This window comes from Pteropus medius, unplaced genomic scaffold (assembly GCF_902729225.1).
Source record: "Pteropus medius unplaced genomic scaffold, Ma_sr-lr_union100, whole genome shotgun sequence".
In the NCBI taxonomy this organism is placed as follows: domain Eukaryota; kingdom Metazoa; phylum Chordata; class Mammalia; order Chiroptera; family Pteropodidae; genus Pteropus; species Pteropus medius.
In genome coordinates, this window is record NW_024349802.1 from 25527332 (window position 1) to 25552826 (window position 25495).

The 25495-nt window shown below is 39.1% G+C and overlaps 1 protein-coding gene and 1 non-coding gene across 4 annotated transcripts in view; both read right to left on the reverse strand.

Moving 5' to 3' along the window:
• RARB (retinoic acid receptor beta) overlaps positions 1 to 25495 on the reverse strand; it is a 357943-nt gene that overhangs the window by 100142 nt on the left and 232306 nt on the right. The window lies entirely within an intron of this gene.
• Positions 2565 to 2683, reverse strand: LOC120581795 (5S ribosomal RNA). The gene has a single exon (XR_005647381.1). It is a non-coding gene; the product is annotated as a 5S ribosomal RNA (ribosomal RNA).

A 25495-nucleotide genomic window follows, 5' to 3' on the forward strand; every position in this document is an offset into this window, starting at 1 on the left:
AGAGAGAGAGAGCGCGTGAGAGAGAGAGAGAGAGAGAGACAGAGACACAACTGGAAAACGGGATTGATATTCAGACTGAGGAAGACCATGATGACCATGCCAGGCACTTCAGGCACTTACTGGGGAGGCCCTTACTCTTCCGTGCAGGAGATGGTTAGGGTCAGAATTACAGTCTGCAAAGATTATTCAGGAAGCTGTGAATCACTGATTTCATCATGTTATTATTTTGCACATAGTTAAGTAGATAGTGGGCTCTGAGTATCAATACAAATACTAAAACCCTGAGCCTGCCCTCAGGTCTGGGCAGGAACGCAGCCCTAAAATTCTTGATTTCTGAAATAACTCTGCAATCTGCTGACTCATTTAATCATAACGTTGCTTGTAAGAATTTATACTACAGTGTTTTGAATAGAAGTTGCTTTTTAGCTTTAGAACCATTTATATAGGGTTTCACATGTGTCGAACGCATCATGATCATTTGAAGAAAGGCACTAAGTAAAAACTATGTTCTTTCCTTATTTTTTTAAAAGAAAAACTGATACTGTATTAATCATAAAAGCATTGGATCAGGAGAAATTCACCCAAAGAGGAGAGCGAGAAGCGCATCTGTTTGCACGGGTTTTTGCAGAGTTAATTTCTATCCCACACAAAATTCTCCTTCCAGAGTGAAAGAAAAGAAAGCAAGAAGTCACTTAGTCATTTTTCCTTGGTCATGAAAAGGAAAAGACTTCAACCCCATCTCAATCAAGAAGTGACCAGGTGGCTGCCCCGAGCAGTCCTTCCCCCAGGCCGCAAGGCTGGATGGAGCACAGTGAGGTGCTGGGGTCCCAGAGCTGCAATTTCCATTTCCATCCAGAAGCAAAGATGCTGCCGGTGGGAGGTGAGTATGGAATAATCCCATCACAGCTACTTTGGGAAACCCGGTTTTCAGACCAGGAAACACGTTGCCTTAAACAAACAAAAAACACCCTCGGAGCTAGTGGAAGTCTATGCGTGACAATGTTTGAAAAGTTATTAATAGCGAGATTTGGGAGGGAGAAAGAGAAAAGTAAAGACCTTTTCACCCCACTGAAAGACAATGGGTGAGAGGGAGGGAGAAAGTAGAAAAACAGCCTACTATTTTGATGACAAACGGAGAGTTTCCTCCTAAGCAGGGAGGGTGGGCATGAATGTAACGAAAAGCACATTGAACAAGTCAACTTAGGGAGGGGGCCACACTCTGAGCCAGAAAAAGGAAAACAACGTAAGATTTATACTCCAAACAAGAAAGTTGAGTTGTCCGAAGAGGTAGAGGCTCAGAGTTATTTTTTTGTTTAAAAAAAAAAAAAAAAATTCCCACCAGGACAAGGTCCCACTGTTAAGAATTTAGTAAAGCTGAATGAATGACAATAGCGAAGATTAAGCACTCTGGAGTTTAATAGTCATGGCTTCTATAAGGCCCTTTATTCTACAGCGCCTCTTGCCTGCTAACTGGGAAAATGTCTCTTTTGTCCTTTCACTTTGAACCTGACCCTGTATTTTAGGCTGTCTCCTTTCAACTTCCTCAGAACAGAAGTTTCCTTGGCACATTCACTCTTGCCTAGGTTAGAAAGGCAAACCTTTATTTTGGGAGATGCCTAGAAAGATGGTTCTAAAGAAGGCAATGACTACAGATTTAGCAAAAACATCGTCTCCGTGGGAACCAATCTTTCCGGAAGACTGTGATTATGGTATTTTCCTGGACTTTGTCAGGTGAACCCCTGAGAGCTCAACCCCTGTTAGACCCAGAGGCCAATGCTCTCAATCCTTTTAATCCTCAATTAATTAAAACTCCCTGGGAATACCAATAAAAAGGCGGCCAGTGCTCTTAACCGAGAACCTGAACTCACAACATCAGAGACCAAGGTCTACACTTGCACAGTTTAGATGTCCCAGGAAGGGCAGCGAGCCAATGTATTCAGGTCACAATATTCTTTATTTTACAGGAACATGATCCAGGGAAGAAATGCTACTAGGTAATATAAACTGAAAACCCACAGTAAGGAGAGATTAATCAGTCGGATAAAATGTCTTTTAATTTAGGTAAAAAAAAAATATATATATATATATCTTTTTCCAATTTGTAAAACGTGACCTTGTTTAAAATAATATTTTAAAGTGGCCAGCTATCACATAGGTTTGATTATTATAACCTCATTCTAATTGTAGGCATTTAATCATCAGGTTTTACGATCAATAATCTCAAAACAAAACTTTGGGATAGATTATTTCATAAGGCAAGTAAACACTACTAGTTAGAACAGTTGTTTTCAAAACGTAAAAAGATCTGTTACAGGCCAGGCCCAGCTTAAGGGATGTACAACCTGGACAGTCACACAGGGCCTCGCACTTAGAAGGACCTCATGCTTGGTTTACTGCTCTGCTGTCGCTGTCTTGAAATTCTGAAACTTTGGAACAAGACGCAAGCATTTTCATTTTGTATGAGTTCCTGTAATTTATTTATTTATTTAGGTCAACTTTTGGTTGACCTCACAGATTGCAAGGACCTTGTCAGCTTACAATCCCTTATTTTTTTAATTTTTTTATGCCTACAGAACCTGGTCTTCCTAGGTGGTCTCCCATCCAAGTACTAACCAGGCCTGACCCTGCTTAGCTTCCGAGATCAGATGGGGTCGGGCATGTTCAGGGTAGCATGGCCGTAGACAGATTCCTGCAAATTAAGAAGCCAGTCCTGGCCCTACAATACCATCTACAGCAAAGATTTCCAACCTTTTTCCTTTGTGAAGATGTGAAGTCTTGGATGGTCTCTCTTAACCTTTGGTTGACTATAAAGCTAGTCTTAAGATTGTAGATGAGACAGAATTAAGCAAATCCACCACAACCACATGATTCCCTTCAGGACGACCCCTGAAGCTTCTGAGCAATTCTATGGCCCCAGCAAGAGCCAGAAAGGGAAACCATTCAGGAGGTAGTTTATGTTCTACTACTAAACTTTAATTCCTTTACACATAAGGGGCTTCGGAGGGGGCTAGAAGGGAGAGAAAGAATACAGAGAACTTTTTCAGAACTGGATAAAATTTCTTCCCTAATAGCATATATATTTAGGCGTAATTTCAGGAGGGTGCCCAGAAGCTCATTCTGACCCCGATGTGGGAGCCATCCACACAGAGAGTAAATGAGAAAGAAAGTGAAGAATATGAGATTGAAAAGTTAATCTGTTACCCAAAGAATTTCTGATGAGCAGGTTAAATATTATAAATACAGTATCATGGGGACCACTTCTAGTCTTCTCAAGAATTTGAGTTGAGAGATGGCAGGGAGAAAAATTTAAGGCAGAAAAAAAACTCTAAAATGGACGATGTCACTGGGCTCTGCAGAGCTGTCTTTAAATCTGGTCTTGAGAATTTCCTTTAAACCAACCAAAGACATCTGTTTTCTAGATTGCTTGGGTCAGTTATTTTGTGCCCTTCCATGGTGAAATCCATAGTAACCGATTTATTATCAGGGTTACTCTAAATATAACAGGGCGAGAAGCCAATGCATTTAAGTTTTTTTAATTCTCAATTATTTTACGGAGAAAATACCCCAAAATAGCTCCTAAGCTTCAGCCCAGGAGTTAGCAGACTCCAGCTGCTTTGCACATCAATTACTAAATCTCATCTGGACCCAAATTAAAGATCCTCCTCTGTACTGAAGAAGGGAAAAAAAGGTAAGCAGAAGGAGACAAGAGCCAAAACATGCTCAAATCTACTTAAATTCTGTCAGAGAGCATGAGTTTTTAAATCTCTTTTAGAAGTTTGGCATGCAACATTTCACCATCAACACAGTCAGGACTTAGCTCTGTCACAACCGATGGCTGATGACAATGTACACACTGTAGCAACTCTGCATATCACATGATTCAAAGGCCATTCACAGACACCGATAATTAGGATGTGCTTGCATTGTTTTACGATGTTAAGAAGGGCCAAAATTAGAAAAGAAAAATATGCTTGTCCACAATTTGTTGTACTTTTTCCAAGTTAATTTAATTTTCAGGACCATTCTGGAATCTTCTCACTGGAATTTTTCTGACTCGTTTTAAACGTGGTTACATCCTGAATCTGAAGTGAAGAGGAAGAAATCCTAGAGGAAGAACAAGTAGGAGAAGGGAAGCCATTTAAGATTTCAAGAGTCAGACAACTAAAATAATGGGTATTTATTGGACGCAGCCTTCTGCTTCTCCGCTCTGATAGCACAAAAAAAACCTCGCTATCAGTTCATTGAGAAAATACTGCTTAAGCTTCAGCTTTCAAAATAGATTCTGCCCTTGTATGGAAAAGCCACGGTGATTCCAGGCTAAGATCTGTTACAGTGCATTATCCCAAATCCACAACCTTTAAACACTGAGATCATCAACAAAATGGTTTAGAGCATGCCTGAACCATTTTTAATTCTCAATGATTTTATGGCGAAAATGTCCCAAAATAGCTCTCTTTTATGTTTCTCTCAAAGTTGTACATGCCCTTTGTCCAATTATACTTATCCAGGCCCCCCAAACCTTGAGTTTTCTCTTTCCTCTGAGCCTTTACACATGCTGTTCCCTATAACTCAAAAGTCCCTTCCCTGCCTTGTCCTTTGGTTCACACCAGCTCATGCTCTGAAATACAGCCCCAAGAGTGGTTAGGCATCTGTGAATCCACACTCACCACCCTAGCATACCCTGCTGTAACATTCATTCCGCAACATTGCAATGATTGATCTTTGTGTCTCATTCTCCCTCAAAACAGGAGTCCTTTGCAAGCAGAGGTCCTTTGCAAGCATAACCATCCTTGTGATGGAACATGTGTACCTTTGATAATTAAAAAAGTAACATATACAAGTTATTTTGCCTTTTAGATGTCATATGGAGATTCCACGTCGAAGAAAAGAGAGGAAATGAAAGGTCAAAATAAAAACCTAAATTCAATAAATATAACCACCAGCAAAATTCCTGAAATATAAAAAAAGGAAACGGGAGGTTATATTTTCAATAGTAAAATTCCAGTATCATAAATTCAGACGGACATCCTAACTTGATGAGTTATCCCAACCTCCCTTCTTTCTTATTCTAAATTAGCAAGAAATAGGCTCAAATTTCACCCACAGCTCCTCTTTCTTGATCTTTAAAATTAAAGTTGCTATATTATGTCAGCACAGTGCCAAGATTTGAAATTAAGTAGGTCCCCAAAGCAATAGGTAAAACTCTTTCAAACAACATGAACTTGCCTGCAATTAGCACATTATAGCTTCCACCTAAGTACCATGCTATATAAAAATACAATCCTGGAGCTACTACTGTTTTGAGGAACTTAACTTTTGTACTTTCTGTACCTATTTTATAAGAGAAAATCTGACAGAATATACACAATCAATTTTTTAAGTGTTATTTCTCTGCTTTTCCATTTCATACTTGACTTTAGTTGCTAAAAAGAGTAGCTGCCTTCTGATTATACTGGAGAGAAGGGGGTAAATGGTCTAAGTAATAAAAGAGGTACCTGACAATTAGTTAGATTGTACTCCAGTTTTCAATTAAAAGCGGCCTAATGGATGTAGGGGGACCTGTTTTATTTTCCCTGACAGAGCCCTTACTTTTAAAGTCTTAGCTTCATTTTCCAAAATTGCTGGCTTTAGACGAAGAAACATATATCTTGAGTGAAAACCTGTATGTTCTTCTATTTCCTGTATCAAAATTACATTTTTCTCCTCAGTGGCTACTTCCCAAAGCCTTCTGCTGCCTAGGACGAGCTTGTTAGCAGATAGCTGTGCCTGATATCATACTCTGGTCCAGAAGAAGGGGTGTCAGATCTGGCTCCCCAAGCCAGAAAGCCTCACCTGGAAGCTCTGAGAGTGTTTGACCCTATTTTTGCTCTTTTCAGAAGATTCTTCCATAGAACATTATTTTCCCTTCTAATTTTCTCCAGAAGGACAAAGAAGATAACTTAGGAGGGCGTGTTTATTTTGAACCTATCTAAAAGCACTCATGAGCATCTATATATGGAACTGGGGAATTATTTTCCTTACATCAAACAGGACTGGAAATTTCCTTGGATGTTGTTGGCGTTCTTCTTTGGAACACACACATTTTTAGGACTGATATTTTTATCCAGAGTTTTCTCAAATGAATAATTAAAAAAATGTCCATAAGCAGGTGTAGGGAAAAAGAGCTAGGCCCCCATAAATCATGATCCAGCTACATTTAGCCACCAAAGGATTGAATGACTTTTTATAAACAGCTTAGCAGTTTTGTTTTGTGGGACAGCAATGTCCCTAGACTTTAGGGATTTGTGGGGGCAATTCCCTTTACTGCCAACAGGAGTTATAGCAGCTGGGTAAATCCTTCAGGATTGGATCAACCATCAGCTCAGGACTGAAAAATAAGTTGTGAATCACATGATCCCGGTAATTTGAGATCTAACATGTCTTTACGGGGAAGACATAATCCATCACATATTAATTCCTATTTGTTTTTAACATCACCTGAAGTTTACTTTGTTCAGACCAAAGACGTTGCAAGAGACACATTAGGGCTGAGCATTACACCTTAGCGAGCATTAGAACAAACCTGGTGAAAGGCAGTGACACAAAAGGAATGCTTTAATTCTGCCAAGAAAACAGAAAGGGCTTTTAGGAGACTCTAAATTCATTTATAATTTCAGGTTTCCAAATGGCTTTTATGAGCTTGCTTACCCAAAGTATTTCAGGGCATCATCTCCTTTAATTTTTAATTTTTATCCACGCTGTGCTCCAAAAATATACCGATCTGAATCATTGCCCCTCATCTTGTTATCTTAATGGGGGAAGGATAAAGTATCACGCTGGCCATTCCGCATTAGGTGTCCTCATTTACAGATTGAAAAAAAAAGTGCCAGACATAAATTATTTAAAATCTATTGTATCAGTGTGTGTTCTGTAAGCATTTACTACCGGCAAAGCGGACAGATTATTTTTCACTTTTAATTGTGTTGATACCTTATCTGCTTTGTTGAAAGTGGAGAGTGGTATATGAAACCACCTCTCACGTTGAGGAAGAGAGAAGCAGCTATGGGGTCTATTATTTAAAGCCAAAGTAACCCATTTAGTGGACATATCTTTAACACACTTCTAAGGAAAGGAAAACCTGGACTTGTTATTTACGTGGGTGATGTGTCTATTACTGTGTCAAGCATGAATGAGGGTAAGACAGGGCCAGGGTCCTTAAAGAAGCTCTTAACTGAGGAAATAAGTGACAGCAGACACTTCATGTCAACATCCAGGCACAAAGGCAATCATCGTGTTAAGTGAGAAGGACGAGCATCCTCCTCCCGCTGCCCTTCGAATCTCAGGTGTGTTGTAAAGCAGTGGCCCCCAACCTTTTTGGTACCAGGGACCGGTGCTCCTATGAGAATCTCATGCCTGATGATCTGAGGTGGAGCTGAGGCGGTGATGCTAGCGCTGGGGAGCAGGTGCAAATACAGATGAAGCTTCACTCAGTCACTTGCTGCTCACCTCCTGCTGTGCGGCCCAGTTCCTAACAGGCCATGGACCAGTACTGGTCTGTGCCCCAGGGGTTGGGATCCCCTGTCATAAAGCATGAAAACATATATCAAATGATATCCTTTCCAGGTGTGCTTGAAGACCTCGTCCCGGTCTAAAGAAAATACTTAGAGCACTGAAAATATATTTAGATAATGAAATTACTAATCTCTGATTGAAATAAAATTGTACATAGGATACAAGGATTCACTACTAGAAATTCAAAATGAACCCTAATTATTCTCCCTTTAAACCCCCAAGACCATCATCAAGAAATGCCCACAGGTACCTGCTATGTCAGTATATTGCCAAGAGTATCTCACCGTTATCTGAACTTAAAATATCCCTTCCAAACACAGCAACTCAGGAATTCATTTGAGTGAATCAACAGATGAGTGATAAGAGTGTAAACAGATAGAGACGATAGATTTGTTCTGATGTAGTTTATCAAGTTGAAGACTTGTCATAACTCTTTAGCTTTTTTATTCTCAGCACCAAATCTAGTACCATACCTGGCTTTCAGTAAATATTTGCTCATGTGGTTGGGTGGAGGGCGGTGTGGAGGAATGATTCAGTTTGCCAAACACCCTTTGCCAGGGTAGTAGGATAGCCAAAGAGGAAAAGCACCCAAATGGAAGTTCAAAGGGCTGTGAGCTGGTTTTACACTCTGCCTCGAACTGGCTTTGGGACCGCCGGCAACTGTGGAATGGCTAGTGCAGTTCCATTTCACACCTTTGAAATGATCTCTACGTACCTTCTAGTGCTGACATTTGAGATTTCCATGCTTCTGAACAAGGAAACACACACCCACATGTCCCCAGCATGAGCCTCAGGTCTGTACGTTTTGTGAGGCATGTCTGATTTGGTAAATGTAAAGAGATGAAGAGAGCCAAAAGTCTTCCAAATATGGGCCTTATTGCACGGAGTCAAGATCCAGCAAACAGACAACTCCCAACAAAATAACCAAGTCAATACCAGGACACAAAAATGAACCGCATCACATGTGACATTTGTGAGTTCCATTTCCACACTGTCGAATATAATTTGTGGCAACCCACATCAAGGAAAGCCCAAAGTTAGCCACCATGCTGTTCTTACTCTCCAAACCTCAGCACCCCAATCCAGGGCGAGCTTCAAATTGAACTCCTGACCTTTCCAGCAATTATCCCCGGAATCTAGACAGGCCCATCATCACCTCTAGTCAGCACACGAGAGGGGCCATAGCCAGGACCGTTCTGCCTTTGCTCCCGAAGGGAACCAGAGTGAGGGAGAGGCTCCTGCCTTTTTTTCCATCTGGTTTCTCCAATAAAAAGGGGGGAAAAAAATTGAAATGAAAAGTATACAATTAAAAAAATTACATTTAACTTCCTTTTGCTAATGTCTGTACGATGATTTTTGGCCTGGCAGGAGATTCCAGATGGGCTGTATAATGAATATAATTTAATACGAAAAACCAGAGTTCAAAGAAACTCATTTTTCCAAGTCAGAAGGTAGTGGGGTTGTCTCACACTGTTTAATGCAAAACACCAGGGCAGTCATTGTGTTTCTTTTCTTATTGCACATTGGCCTTTAAACTCAATATCACTGTGGCCAGACCCAAAGCCATCAAAACCTGAAGCTGTCACTCTCCAAAATGGGGCCGGCACCGGTGCATGATCAGCCAAAGGGCCAGAGACCACTAACCACACAACGTGTTTTCCTCTGGGGTCTCAGGATTTATACCACCAATTAAGGCCATAATGAGTGCCCCAGGTTGACCTCCTAGGAGCACGAATTAATTAAGCACAGTATTTCTTAGTAAAGAATGGCATTTTTCCAAATGAGTTATGTAAGGTAGCCGTATTTCCTGATATTACTGTGCTTCCATGTACAATCCTTAATTGTTAACACCAGTAGAACGATCCAGGAACCTGGCTTAGTTTATGTTTTTAATTTGACAATAAAAGAAAAGAATCTTTACTTTTATTCTTATCTAGGGGTGGGCAGAGGATGTTGTGAGCATATTGTGGGTATGTGAAGCACAAAATTATTTACATTAGTCATATAATATCACTCCTTTTAATTACCAACATCACCACAAAAGATGGGAGCTAGGGCTCATATTTATAATCTCCTTCCCCACTTTTAAAAACAAAGAGCTGTGTTTTGAACCTATTTGTTCTCCCAAAGTTCTATGGTTCCAAACATTTTGTATATAAGTTGAGAGAGAGAGTGAGAGAGAGGAGAATAAGGCTTCCATTTTGTTAACTATATCTTAAGTAGTCTAATCCAAGGCTTGGCCGGCTCCTTCTGTGAAGGGCCAGATGCAAACCTTTTAAGCTGTAGACCATATAGTCTCTACCGCAGACACTCAACTCTGCTGGGGTAGGGTGAAAGCTGCCATAGACAATTAATTCATAAATGAACAGGCGTGGCTGTGTTCCAAGAAAAACTTTATTCATAAACACTGAATTTGATTTCACATCATTTTCATGTGTCCTAAAATATTCTATTCTTTAAGATTTTTTTTTCAAGCTCTTAAATTATAAATAATATTCTTAGCTTTTGGCTGTACTGAAGCAGGTGAAGGACCAGATTTAGCCTGTGGGCTGTAGTTTGGCAACCTCTGGTCTAAAACATATGTGTATTTTTAAGTAATCAGTGAGGTTTGAGAAAACACAATCTCTCTTTCTCTTTCTCACACACACGCACACACAGTTACACATAAATACACCCTGATTGTCAACATCACGGTCTCTGACACCGTCGATGAAGTACAGGAAAAAAAAGAATGTGGCTTTGAGCATATTTCTTTAGTGCTATGAACCAGAACATGAAGAAAATTTTAGCCTTGAAGAAACATTACGAGGGTAGGAGGAGAAAGACGCCTCCCTTCTCCCGCTCTTTCTCATGAAGAAAATCCCCACTCTAAGTTAGAAATCATGTCCTCTCCTCCTTTAAAAAGTTAACGGAGCCAGTGCAGAGATGGAAATCCCTACTTGCCAATTAATGTATTTAACTCTAAAGAGCAGGGGCTTTTTAATTTAGTTCATCCATCACTTAATGAAACATTTTGGTAGAAAATATTAGGATTTCCAAATAACTTTATAGCTCTGTAAATTGCCAACATACCATCTGCAATTGAATTAACATTTATAACCACACAGAAATAATAAATAAAGCAAATTATGCCGCAAATATTCATGAATGCCCAATATGCACTTGAGAACGATAATTAGCATTTTATAATCACGCTTCATTTTCTTTATCCAACTCTCTGTCACATTAATGATAAAATGTTTTAAACTGTGCTCTATCAGCAAACGGCAGTACAATCTCTAGATTAGCCATTAAGTAACATGGAGAATGAAAACAGTTTGTGCTGCTGACATTATACATCCAGAGAAGTTTTACTCCTAATCACATCCGCAGTCTCCCTTCTGGCTTTCTTCTCTTCTTCTTCTTCTTCTTCCATGTTATGAATATCAAATAAGCCCGCTAGGAAATGATGTTTTATGTGCACCATCTGAACCTATGAGCTAAAGGCATGCATTCTTTCATCAGCAGAAAAAAAAGAAATATGATTTAAAATGTATTATGCTCCTCTGATCTAGAAAACTAAAGGGGTCTAGGGTTCAAGAAGCTTAAGTCACTCAAATGGAATAACTCTGGTCCTCAAAGAATTCCTTACGAACTTCTCTCTCATTATGATCTGACATCTCGACTATGCCATGTGCGTTTTTTTCCTAGCTCCAAATAAAAATGAACTAGACTAGATAAATCAGTAAAGAGTAAACGTGTGTGTGTGTATGTGTATATATATGTGTGTGTATATATATATGTATGTATGTGTGTGTGTGTGTGTGTATATATATATATATATATATATATGTATGTATTTTTTCAACTAGACTTTCCACCAATTGGAAAAATTTCCCCAAAGTTTCCCATTATCTTCCTCCAAAATCACTTGTTTAAAACAATTGTATCTGGATGCTTTCTTGATTCTTTTCTCCCCTGTGCTCCTTCCCCACTTGTACTTAACATTGCAAGGCTTTCTCACTGGGTTGCTTCGCTCTGTGCGTAATTCCCACATCTCTTCGGCCACTACTGCTCTGTAATATAGTAGCCATTAGCCATATGTGGCTATTGAGCACTTGTAACATGGCTGGTCCAAACCGAGATATGTGTAAGTGTAAAAAGTAACCTCGGCTCCTGAAGACTAAAGCATGAAAAATAATGTAACTGTCAAAAGTTTTATATCAATTCATTGTAGAAATGATAGCATTTTGGATATTGAATTAAATAATACACATTATTAAAATTAACTTCACTTGTTTCTTTTTACTTTTTTAAAAATGTAGCTATTAGAAAATTTTAAGTTATGTATCTAAATCACATTTTTGGCTAGCATTATATTTTTATTGGACAACCCTGGCCTAGTGGGTCCTAAATGCAATGACGCCTAAAATCTTTTGTTGAGTACATGTTCTGCTGTTGACAAAAATGACTATTATTAAAGGAAAAATCAAGTAAAGATTTTAATCAAATAAATCCTGCACGAGTCCCATCAGGCAACTGCAGACATTTCAAAGAACAGTAAGCTTCGTCTCAGGCTGCACACTGTGCATAATCATATTTTTATGGTGGTAAAGGTTCAATGAAACAGAGATTTACCAGGAGATGGAGGCAAAGTAGAAATGATTCTAAGGGCTGTATAGTATGCTCAATCTCCCCACATTGCCAGGTCCTACTCTCAGGGTCAGAATCCTTACAATAGAGGCAGGCTAGTGGCTATGGGCTTGGGTCCTGCTGCTGGGTGGCCTGGGTACAAATCTCACCTCTGCCTGTTGTAAACTGTGATCTTGGACAAGACATTTAACCTCTCTGTGACTTGTTTCCTTATCTTTAAAGTGGGGATAGTAATATTTTCTACCTCATGAGGTTGTTTTGAAGATTAAATGAGCTAACACATGTTAAGAGCCTAAAAAACAAATAGTCAAAAATATTAACTATTACTATTATTACTTGCCACCTTGAAAGGTAAACAGTAGCTTTTCCAATGCAAATGAAAGTGGCAAAAGGTGTGAGTGAAGCTGAAACAAAAAGGAAGGTGAGATCAGGAAATAAAGACAGCTAGAAAGAGATAGAGAGAACAGGGAAAAACATCTGGGAGGTACCACAGGCACAGTAAGGTGAGGATGAAAAGAAATGTTCCACTGGGACCTTTCAAACAAGCCATGCCTGTCATTAGCTGATAGGCTTATTCAGTGACCACAGCTCACAGGCTGCCTGTGCCTAACCAAGGGAACTGTTAATTTTAATAGTTTATGCATTTCCATTTCAGGTTATAAAAGGAAAGTCCATGCTATGGGTTTCTGGACCAGCTTTTTTTTTATTCTGCTAAATAAAAAAATATTTTCACAATATTTTTAATTGCAGGGAAAAATTTTAAAAACTTAATTCTTTTATTCTCATCCATGATAACTTTTTAGCTTCTAAAGCAGAAGTTGCAAACTGCTAATCTGCAAGCTTAATGGAGCCAAAAGACATGTTTATTTTGGCTCAGACAATGGTGGCCGGCACAGTCTTTTAAAAACTTTTAAATTTTTTGCCAGTGTTTAAAAAGTAGGCGATTTCAATTGCAAAACAGATTGACTTAATGTTTCTGCCTAATATTTTCTTGATTAATCATTGTACGGTCTGAGTGTTTTCCAGTAGTGAAATGTCTGGAAAATCAGAAAAGACCTTGAGAAAACTATGGTTCTCAAATCATAGACAGTGTCATTTAAAGTACTGGAAAACCTGGCAATCCTAGCCTCACTTTCCCATAGGGCAGTGTCTCTCAAAATGTGTTCTCCAGACAGATCCCTGCATTACCTGGGAGCTTAACAGAAACGCAAATGCTCACCCCACCCCAGAGAGCTACTGGCTTTATTATACTGCCCACCACCCTCTACTGAGTCTAATTAGCCTGCATCATTCACTTACCTTTTGATGTTCCTGATAAATTACCTAAATTCTCAACAACAATAGTAAAACTAACTTCAATGAGGAAAAAGTAAATACAACTTCTCAACGGGGTAATTTTTGCAGAAAATGATTAAATATCCTTTTACCCTAAACTCAATTAAGTAGATTGGAATATGTAATGACTTTTAACTTTAGAATTATATGAAACGTGACCAAAAGGCATCCTTGCCATACTTTCAAGGGGTAAGGAATCAGAGAACGTTCACATAAAAGTGAAAATGAGAAACATTTGGCCCAGGTCCTATGCCTCTCCTAGAAAATGTAGCAGTAACAGTACCTTTTTCACAGACTTTTTCATAGAGCTGTTGTGGGGATTAACTGAGTTAAAATATGTGTCTGGCACATAGTAAGTGCTATATCAGTGCTTTACTCATTAAGGAAACACTGTTTATATTCTATTCTCAAAATAATTCTAATGCTCAGATGAGTTTTTAATCCTCATTCTACAAAAAATGAAACTAGGTTTCATTGGCTTGTCCAAGAAAGTGGTGGAGGCAGGATCTGAACCCAGGCCACCCAATTCCCAGTCCAATGGAAATCACAAGCTGAGACCGAGGAGATGCCAACCAATAATAGGAAAAGCAGGAACCACACCACTGCAATATTCCATCTCACCAAGACCGAGACCACGGTGAAGTACACAAATCTCTCTTTTCCAAAGAAATACAACCAATCTTTCATTATTCTGGGATAATGGTCAGTTTGTGGGTCATCCAAGCCCTTTTCCCAGCCTCCCAGTTACTGTACTGCTGGTAATGCATGAACAGGGAGGGGAAGGGAGAGAAGTCAAATGAGCCTATTTCACTCCATGGCTATTATTCAAAACAATCAGTCTATGGCCAAGCCCTGAACATGCCCAATGTCATCTGATCTCAGAAGCTAAGCAGGGGCGGGCCTGGTTAGTAATTGGATGGGAGACCAGCTAGGAATACCAGGTGCTGTAGGCGTTTAAAAAAAAAATTTAAAAAAATTAAAATCCAGTAGCGGAGGGGTTGAAACACACAGTGAGGCTAATATGACCCCTGGATTCTGTGATCAGTGATAATCCAGCCTCTTTTATAATAGATAGTGGAGGCTTGGTAGGTGGTAACCCAATGAAATGTTTGAGACAAGGAAGAGATCTGAAGACTTTTGAGCTCTCGCAACTCTGCCTAACCAAGGAACAATTAAAAACCACCAAAAATGCTTCTATCATTCTCCTTAAAATCCATGGAATTCAATATTTTAAAAAGTCATTGCTACAAGTATTTATTTATAAAAATCTGAACAAAATTCAGCACATTTCGCTGTTTAAATTTTAAATAGGAACAAATTAATAAATTGCTTTTTGTGTTTTAATATAATTTAAAATGTAAAAAAGGAAAATAAAGTTTATGGTCACAGAAGGGCACAGACTTCATACCACTACTCACAACAAGGTTGAGATTTTTCAAAGCAGCCATCTAAAATACAGTAAAAGATCGCACATCTCACAATGCAGTATACCATAGTAAAATCAATGAGCACACTGAGTAATTTTTAAGTAAATACCCCTGCATATTTTCTCACTGCCCTTCCTTTGACATGCTGTACTTTACAAAAATTCATGTCCAAGTTCAAAGAGAAAAAATAAAAAAGAAAGACAGACAGCATTTTTTAAACAGACCAGCCTTGGAAATATGTACAGAATTTATGCCTGTTTCAAGTGCTCCTTCTCCTTTGCCAGAGGGTGTAATTAAAGGCCCATAGACAACTTCCAAACTGAGGCCAAAGAGAATTTCGGTCAAAGTCAATGGGAGTTCAGCACCCTGACCATGCACAGGAATAGCTTGCCCAAAAAAGAAATAAATAACCATCTCGACAGGGACCACAGGGAAGCAAGGCAAGAGAGCATCTCACATTAGAACCTACATTTCATAAAACTAAAAATTCACTCGGTAGCCTAGAATAGAGAAGATAATAATCATATGATGTGACACAGCCAGGAGAAGGCAGGGAGCCTAAACTTGAGGCTGATCCTTGAGAGATCAGCCAACAGTCCAGTTCAATAAAGCTGGCAGAGCTGGGTCTCGCTTGGGCCTTCGAGTTTACCTTTTCCTTCTCTACTGTCAGAGACATTACATACACCCTGAGTGTATTTCAGTTTTTTAGTTACCTGTGAAGCAAGAACCCACTCATAGCAGCTTAAAGGTGGGTGGCAGCCCAATGCTCCCCCATCATTTAATGCAGCGAGCGCATGCCCTAAAGCAGGGCAAGCCTGCGGTGGAAAACCACGGTTCCCCCAGACCCTCTCGGTTCCCATCTGTTTTTCAAAGTGAGCCTTGAGTCTTCCTACTGCATAAAGATGCATATTTTTTCCTACAACAGATGCCTAAGAATGAGCCACGTACCTTATCTGACATCTACCTGAAGAAAGTGCCTGATGTGCGATGACGTAAAACACCTGTTTTCAGCAGATGGAATTATCAAAAGATGCCGCTATGATATCTCCCACTTACAGATGTTCTTCGAAAGTGCCCCTAGCTCTGTCCCAATGAGAGAAGGGTCTACGTCCCTTCCCCTTCAATCTAGGTAGGTGTGTTACTGCTTTAAACAATGGAATTCGACAGAAGATACACTATGGGACTTCCAAGGCTAGGAAATAAAAGGCCATGTGGCGTTTCCCTTGCCTCCTACAACTCTAGCTTTCAGACCTCTGAGCCGTCGTGTAATAAGTCTCATGACTCTGAGACTGCCATTTTGTGAAGAAGCTCATGCCACATCAGGAAGCTACATGTAGGTGCTCAGATCAATAGGCAACAGCAACTACCAGAGGCATCACTGAAGACACCTGCAAATGATTCCACGTCCCAGACATCGACACTGCCAGATGTCGAAGCTTCTCAGCTGAGGCCCCAGACAGCATGGAGCACAGACAAGCCATCCTCACTGTGCCCCATCTAAATTCCTGACCCACGGACTCTGTGAGCAAAAAAAAAAAAAAAAAAAAAAAAAAAGTGGTTTTATGTCTCTGAGATTTGCAACAATTTGTTATACAGTAATGGTAACTGGAACATACTGTTTGGATGATTAAGGGTCATTTGAACCCTATACCATTTTTGATCTCATACACTTGTTAGAAATTAAACCTAACGAAGAAGGGGTTCCTCTTTTCTCGGTCTTACCTACATGACAAGTTATTATAAACAGCAAAAAGATATTGTATTCATGAACTCTCAGTAAATGCAGTATGCCCTATACTTGTTAGTAATTATCGGATTTATCATTTCATAATGAAAAGAAGGCACCTATTATTTCGCTGGTGTATATGACAAATGGGGAAAGACCAATATTTGAAATTCAAAACCAGTTCAACTTGAGGCTAAGAGGTGACCTTAATAATTGATAAGAAAATAGTCACCCTTGGCACATACCAACGAGCCATCTCAACAGGTGGGAAACTGAGCCCAAACGTTGTTCCTGTACCACTTATTCCATGCCCAGGAGCGGTGTGGCGATGGGGAGCAGAGAAGAGACAGCAGGGCAGATGGAGCAGACACTTCTGCATACTCCTGAGTGCTCGCAGAACTTACCTCTTAAAAATACTAATGGAATAAACAATGCTGCCCCTGGCGTTGTCATTCTTCTTTTCCTGTCGAGGACATTTTCAGCTAACATTGTCCTAACCATGTTCTTCTCCGCCTGCCCCCAAGCCTCTGCTTTGGGATAATTTAGACTTAACATAATCATTGGGCACAAATGTTTAGTTTTTCCATATCTCTCCTACATATTACCTATTATAGAACTATTTGACCTTTATTTAGTGCCCGCAGCATGCCTAGTTTTGTTATAGGTGCTGGAAATACAAAAGAGAACGAGACTGACAAAGTCCCTCTTCTCATGGTACTCATGTACTAGTGGCAGGGAAAGAGAACCAGTGACTGTATAAACAATTAATAAAATAATTTCAAATCGTAGTAAGTACTACAAAAGATGTCCCACTACAGGAACGCTGGCATGTCAGGATGGCTGCCAGCACTTCTATTTCAATGAAGACTCAACATGCCACATTGGAGAAATGGTGATTATACAGAAAAGGAAACTGTAAGCCCAGGACTGGATCTTTCACATCAAGACAGGACCAGCAACTGTCCTTTAACTTCTTGGGGGGGTGACCTACAGAGGTAGCAAAGATTATTGAAAAATAACATGAAAAATAACATAACGTTATAATCAAATTCAGTTCAGAGAGGGGAAATTTGGGGTAGGATATAATATTTTTTTTTCCTGAATCTATCCTGTGCACTATGGTTAAGGAACTTGTAAAAAAAAAAATTTAGCAGAGAAGAATGGTATGACAAATAGGAGGCACAGACAAATAAGAGTGTTTTCTTACCCAAGGGGTTTTACGTAGACCAATAGAGTTTGGTAGTGATGGGGAGAGAACTCTCCTTCCATCCGTACGGAGGAGACGACTGCATTGAGAATCACGTGGATATGGATTAAGAAACAATCTTGGAGCAGAGAGAGTTAAACATTATCAATGTTTACCAATATTGTTCACGCTCTTTTTCTAGACACATAGTAAGACTGTATTTCTCTATTCCATTTGTAAGGCCGTAAGAATTGTTTGAGTCAATTTATTGTACATGGAAGTGACAGATGGGAGTAGAGAGGTAGCTTGCATCCCACGCAGCAAAGCTTCAGAACCAAAGACTTAGCCACACCACTTTGTGCTCCCAGCTGGCTTGAAGAAAAAGCAGCAAGTGTAATAAAGATATCAAGTTTCAAAAAATGACCTAAATCATTTTTTCTATATAACTTAAGTCGTTTTCCATGTCCTTGGAGGAATTTCAGTTTTATTATTTTAAAATAAGTTATAATACTGAATACTAAAATACGTAAATATATCTTTGGTTTCCATCACATGCTTAGAACAACTGGTAATGGCCCACCTACCCTGACATAATACCGGTAAAGATTAGTTCCTTGGAGGTCACTATGATCTCTCATCCAATGCTTTTGTTGCTACCAGCATACATAGTAGAGAATAGAAATACTATTTCTGAGGCCCACAGCTTATCAAAGATAAGATGGATGACACAGAATCGAATAATAAAGGAATATCTGATCTAGACTCACTAATTCAAAATACTCTTCTAGATTTTTTAAACCATCAGGTCCACGAATATCAATTCTGTGAACTCTCTCTCTGCAAACATCCCACATGTAGGTGTGGCAACAGAAATGATTTCATTATCAGTTTGGGTTTAAAACCAAATAAAGGTGGTGACGATTAGATTCATTTAGGCTGTTATATAATTCATAATTTTATGCAGACCCTACCTGTCACAAATATTTATACAAATAAATTTGATATCTGATGTCTAATTTGGAATGAAACTCAACATTTTGGTCAACAGGCAAAAATTAGCACCAAATCATCATTTAAATAGAACATTATTTCCCTCCTAACTCTCAGAACAGGAAATAATCATGTAAGACCAACAGACAACTGGATGAGGAATTTTACATTTAATTTCATTTTAGTGGTAGTGGACTCAATCTCTGATGCCCTTTTCCATAATTTCTAGCAATGGACTGGTAACTTTCGGACTTTTTCTATCACAATTCAACACAACAAATATAGTGAAAGCTATTCAAGCATTTTAGCATAATGTTTTTGATGAAATCATAAACATGGTATATTATGCATTCAAATAGAAAAGATGCCATCAAAAGATGTTATGGAGTACTGGGTCTATAAATTTGTTAACTTAGGATACCAACCTGTTAAAAGAGCATCTAACACAGGAGAACATGACTCTGGAAACTGATAAATGTAAAGAACATCCCCCCACACCAAATTCTATTATTCTGAAACAAATTGTTTATGTTAATAAGGAGTCACATAAATTAAGTTATCAGCTCTCGAAAGTATTTCTTGGCTTAAAAGTATAGCCACACTCCCAAAGTCACCAGATATAGCATAGTTCACCTATGATCTGATTATGACATGCAGAAGTAAGATGCAAACTAAAATTCTTGTTTTCTTGAGGAGCAGTCAGATGATCGCTGCTGGGTTTGACTAATAAGGACAATTTTCATGATTTGGGGGACTTTCCAGGTCCGTGTGAATGGTGGTGTTGTATACTTAAAACGCTGCTATTTTCAGATTCAACAGCACAGAGACAAACTAACATTGCTTGACCATTCTAGTTTCTTCAAATTTGTTTAGCCATGAACATCTTCCATACAACCAAAGATGTTCCCCCCTCACCAACCTACCTCAGAGTTTTCTACTGCTCATTATGTTAAGGCTCACAGAACCTGAGAAGTATATTTTACATGCTCCAGTTCAGAGCTGTGGCCAATATAAAGGATTTTTTTTCCAGGCATAGAAAATGCCTCCATAGAAGCAGAACTAAGAGGGTCACTGAAGATTTTGCTTTTCCTTATTGGAGTATTTGCTTTGCAAATCCACCAGTCTCTATTATAAATGAAGCATTACATGAAATCCTGTGAGGGAGGCGGGGACCCATGTTAAAACCCTAGGGCTGCCTCAGGAACACTTGAGAACAAGTTAATAAGTTAAATTTACTGTATATGCTTCTCACATTTTGACACCAGTGAATAGGAAGCAGACGCCGTGGCACTCGGGCTACTTTGACCGTACTGACAAGTTTGATGACAAACTTTATAAAAACAGTTCTACCTTGTACACTTAAGCAGCCTGCACTTTGCTGCTTTTGAAATAAAACAAAACCAACCCAAACAAAAATGCCCTAAGCGACAGTGCTGGCCACAGAACTGGTGCCAGAAATCCGGGCAGGACGTTGCTAGCAAAGGAATGTCATCTTTTCAATATGGAACAAGGAATACAGCTCTAATGGGGCAGGCCTGCCAGAACCCCAGCTTTTCCCCTTTTCTCCAGACAATGCAAGCATTGTACAGGCTGGAGAGGCACACAGATTTGTATTCTCCTCTCTAGATTTTTTTTTCGAGGATGAGTTCGAAGGTCCATAGGATAAAATTTTCCTCATTTTGGCATTGCTTATCCATATGACACATCTAGCCACCTTTCCAAAGTGGAAAAATACTTAACAACCACAAAAAGACACCGTTCATAAAAGGAATGAGAGAAATTCCCATCCCTATGAAATTATTATGATAAGAGAAACTTAATTACAAGGAAGTATCTAGAAAAATGTGTGGTTTTCGTGACATGAGCGTTGTCTTGTACTACCGTGTGCTTAAAGACTCATATTTTTGGTACAACATGAAAACAGAAAACAACTATTTCATCTGGTGCTCCCCAGAAGGGATGGCAATCTGCTTCCAAAACTGGAGGAAGAACTGGCTTTGTAGGTCTTAATAAGAGACATATGTCAGTCTCCAAGAGTTTGCTTGCTGAAGGGATTTTCTGGGGTCATTCTGGCTACATGTGATGTTTGCCTTGTGGGCTGACACTGAAACCTAACCCCTGATAAAGGTCTAACTCCACTGGGTAAGGCTTTCCCAGTCTCTCAATATGTCAAAACAGAACATATGAAGAACACGGAAATGTTTAGACTCATAGCCTTTGAAAAGACAGTTTGATAAAATTCAGGAAAAATTCAGAAATGCATCCAAGTTGGTTTCCACAATAACCATTTCGGCAACAGAATCAAATTATAAATCAAGGGCACAGATGGTAGATTTTAGTCCCATAAACTCTTAGTTTCCTCATCTGTGAAATGGAGGGGGAAAATAATCCACACATTTCTCTAATCGTTATGAGGATCATACACAAAACCTAAGGCAGAAACTGTTAGCTCTCCACCAAATTCATTATTTCTTTCTGTAATACTAGGTCTGTACCTGGGCACATGGCTAGACGACATCTCTTGCAGTTGGTTTTGCTCATGTGAGCAGTCGTTGCCAATGATGCCTGCTACTCTTGGCCCTGGGTTTTATGAAGCAGGTATGTCGCATCCTCCATGTTCTCTTTCCCATTCCAGATGATGTTAAACATCTATTGGATGCCATACCATAACACTGGTAAGAGCCTGACTTCCTAATCACTGTGTAGAAGAGAAAAGGCACCAACTAGGAATACATGCTTTGAGCTGTTGTGTGAGAAAGACATTCTGTAGGAAATACTGAACATATTGGAGTTTTCTTTTTTGTACTGTAGCTAAGCTCAGCCTAATTTAATTCCATATGTGAATGTGGTCTAGAAGCACTAAGAGGCAATATAAATGTAAGTTTTTTAAAATGGTTTTATAGAGTTATGCAAGTGGGGAGAGAGACAACCATACAGAGTAGGAAGATGAGGGGCTCACAGCCATGCCCTAAAGAAGAGAAATACAGGGGCTGATAAAATAGGACGCTCTTCCCAGATGATTTCACCTCTTACCACTTCTTTCCAAGAGTTCGCTCAGGAGAAGGAAATATAGAATTGAAAGCTCTATTTAACTTCTCTAGTAAAAGGTTTAGAAAGAGAGAAGGCTGAAACACTCATTTCCCAAAAGTAAGTAAATCATTACCTATGATGGTATAAATTTTATTTAAACAGAAATGATTTTTAGCCATAATTTATAACACTCTCAGGAAACCCCAAAAGTATACTTCTATTTCTCTGACAAAAATACATTTTTGGTTTTCTTTGGTGTAACTGTAATATATTGTCACAATTCATTTTTAGATGATGGTGGGTCCCTAGGAACGTTGTAAAAGCAACTTATTTTGCTCCTCATTTGCTTTAAAAAAGAAACCAGAGTGGTGATTTGGGGTGATTTTTTTTTTTTTATTAACTGAATGAAACTTCATGAAACAGACTTAAGACCTTATTGAGAGGTGACCATTTTCAAATCAACAGGTTAACTATGAATATTGATAATTCTTTCTCTATTGTATGTCAGAGGCAAAACCTTTACCAAAAACTATAGCTCTCTAGCTTGTTTGACCTCTAGCTTGTTTGATTTAACAAAAACAGCAAATGAAAGTCTTCGTGATATTTTAAAACAACAAATGAAATAAGCATTTAAATAAGCACTTATGAACTTTTAACTATTAAAAGATTTATAAACCACTTAAAACCACCAAACTAAACAAACTATCATCCCCCAACCAACACAAGAAAAAAAAAAATACAGGCTAATTCAGAATTCACTCTCCACTTCCTGTTTATTTATGCGCCAGAAGAGGGGAAAAAAGACAGATTTTCCTGTCTTTTCAACCCAAAATGATTTCTCAATTTAGAAAAACATTTATACAGAAGAAAAGGGGTTTCTCCTTCTGTAAGAACTAACTACTACTAGGAAAAGCCAGATTGCCATTTCAGCTGTTTCAAGGTTTCGAGATATGTTGAGATTTTTATTTTCGTTAAGAGGCCCAGCATTCTTAAGTATATCGTTCCAGTTGCTAGTCCTTAGTTTGCTTAAAGACAGTCTCAAAGAGAAGAGCTCTTTTGGAGTGAAGGGTTAACTTGGAGTGGAAGGCAGAAATTACTAACCAAATGAGCTGGACTTTGGCCACCAAAGACCTTGCCCTGTTTAGAAAATTTCATAAAAGTTTACATGAATGTGTCATCACAAATCCTATATAATGAGGTGCGATTCATTATATAATTAAAATATATAAACTTATACTACTATGTGTTTTACCATAGAATTATATCTGCTTTCTTCCATGTCATTTATTACTATATTAATTACTATATATTTAGATCTAAATTTCGATAAAAACATCGATGCACTGAGGTCCTACTATGCGTAGAGCACTGTGCTAGGCATGAGTAATAAAGCTGTGACCAAGCACCAGCTCCAGCCCTCCTGAAATTTATTGTGAGACCAGAGAAGCTGACATCAAACAAATGACAAAAAAACACACAGAGTAGGTTAATAACACTTGTATTAAGTGCTACAAAGGAGAACAACAGAAAATGTAAAACAGGGGAACCTAACCTGGGGGTCTAGAGAAGGCTTCTCTGAGAAAATGGTATGTCGCAAGTCCCTTCTAACGTCTGTAATGCCTGGCTGACCCACAGTTGCTTGCACGGGCTACGAAAAACTACTGTTAACAGAATGTGTGAGTTTCCAATTTTCCACATAATTCTTCATAGGCTAGTTCAAGTTTCCTAGCTTTCAGATTCATTTTCAACTTTTCCTCTTCCTCATCTGGAAAATGCTCACACATCTATAAAATTGTCTTTTCTGTAAAGCTTTCCCTGAATGTGTCAGAGGGATGTGAGGCTCCTTCTTGAGCCCAACAAGCCCCTGAACCACAAGTGTCATAGCACATGACACATGCACTGTTTCCTCACCCATTCATTCACCTATACATTCAGTAATTTTTTACTATGTACCTGTTATTTAACAGGTACCGTTCTATGCATGTTCTAAACATTGAGACAACACATTGGAACAAAATACATGAAAATATTTCATTTGTCTATCTAGAGTCTGTGCCATAGGAGGTGTTTAATAAATGCCTGATGAATGAGAATAAATAAATTCTCCATTGTTGGTCGATTTTAATAAGGTGAATAGCTCTTTGGGTCTACAAGGGGATCTACTGTTCTGTGTGGTTCAAGGACCATAACAATGAACTTGATGGCAGGCTTCATAATTCAATTTTAGCTACTATGGCATGCAGAGGTTGTCCTATTTTTGTTATCATCTTTAGTGTGTTATATTGTCCTTGGGGCTTGATACTACAATAGACCCCCTAAACAGAGGCAACTATCAGGGTGGGCAAAGCCCAAAATGTTCTCCAAACAGAGCATAATGTTCACGTTTATCCATGCCAATTAAAAACAAAAAACGATGCCATTTTAAATGGCCTTGGCCAAATAAAATCACTAAGTACATTTATAGTATTTAATAGAAGTTCTAAAATTAAGTACAGACATCCATCTTCCTGATTGCAAAACTTTTTGTGACTGAACACACTACTTGCTGTCTGCCAGGAAAATAACAGCCCAGCAGTCTTACACTCGTGGAGATGAGGGCCTCTCTTCTTCAGAGGCAAGGAAAACAAAGGCAGATGAGAAAATGGACAAAATTAACCCTGAGGGACCAAGGGGGCTAGTGGGGTTTCAACTCTTAAAGGCTGCTTTAAATAGAAGGCTGCCAACGTGACCTTGAGCAAGCATTTCCTCTGTGCCCTTGTGGAGAAAGCACGCCATCATGGCTGCACCCGGTCTCACCCCAGGGGCTCTACATATGGGCTGGACAGTGGTTCTCAAATGCTGGCTTATGGATGGGAAGTTTCCACCCATCAATGGCAAAGCAGAGAGAACAAGAACAAAGCAGCAGTTGGGACTGTGCCCGTGGGTGGGTCCTGTCTGCTAACTGCCCCTTCTTAGGAAAAGACTGCCTTGTAAGCTCTTCCTTCTCTTACATTTTGTTGTAAAAATGTCATTTCTTTTATGAAATGACCAAAACAGTAAGGTTGTTTTTCTTTTAAGTATTTAATTTGTCGCCCCATGAAACCCCCAGTCTAGATCATAACACACCACTGCTTCCTACCTTCTGTTTCAAAGTGGATGAAGCAATCGGGTATTTTCCAACAGGCATGGGATTTCAATCCTAGCCCTGGCAAAGGCTAGCTAGCTGTGTGACCTTGGCCAAGTTTCTTAACTTCTCTGAACCTCAGTTTCCTCATCTGTAAAATGGGGATGATAAAGCCTACCTTCTTCAGGGTTGCTGTGAGAATTAAATGAGATATAGGTAAAAAATGCCTAAATTATTTGGGGCAGAAAAGGTATCCAAGAACAGTAGTGTTTTTCTTCTCCCTACTTACCTCCAAAAAGCAGGGACTGCAATGCCATATGTGCCATCCCTAATAATAAATTAGCTCAACTGATGGTTTCACTGCTTTAGTGTTTGTATTTGGCATAGGACTGGGTTCAAACTTATGGATTTCTGTCTGTTTTGCAAATCTGCTGAGGCCCAGAGAAGTTAATGAACACGGCGAAGAAAGGAAGAAATGGCCCCAGAATCCGGTGTTCAGTTTCTGACCTAAAATG